This window comes from Carlito syrichta, unplaced genomic scaffold (genome assembly GCF_000164805.1).
Source record: "Carlito syrichta isolate Samal-C Ts95f unplaced genomic scaffold, Tarsius_syrichta-2.0.1 Scaffold120789, whole genome shotgun sequence".
Lineage (NCBI taxonomy): Eukaryota > Metazoa > Chordata > Mammalia > Primates > Tarsiidae > Carlito > Carlito syrichta.
In genome coordinates, this window is record NW_007064885.1 from 35235 (window position 1) to 35621 (window position 387).

Below are 387 nucleotides of genomic sequence, written 5' to 3' on the forward strand. Positions count from 1 at the left end.
TACTTGGAAGGCTGAGGCGGGAGGATCGCCGGAGCCCAGCAGGTCGAAGCTGCGGTGGCCGGGAGCGGCCACTGCACTCCAGTCTGGGCGACAGAGTGAGTGAGACTCAACTCAAAAAAAAATTTTTCTTTCTTTTAATAAAAGCAATCATGGTGCCACATAGTCCTCACGTTTGTCAACTGTAAGGACCAGCAGCATTTATTAAGCACTTACTGTGTGCCACGCCCTGTGCTGAATACCTTTCTGGTGTGTGTCCTGCTGCAGGCATCTCACATCTCATATGCTGACAGGACCCGGCAAATTTCAGAGCCCTGACCCTGACCCCAGACTGTGTTGATCAGGATGCTTGGGGCTTACGACTTTTTTTTTTTTTTTGAGTCAGAGTCT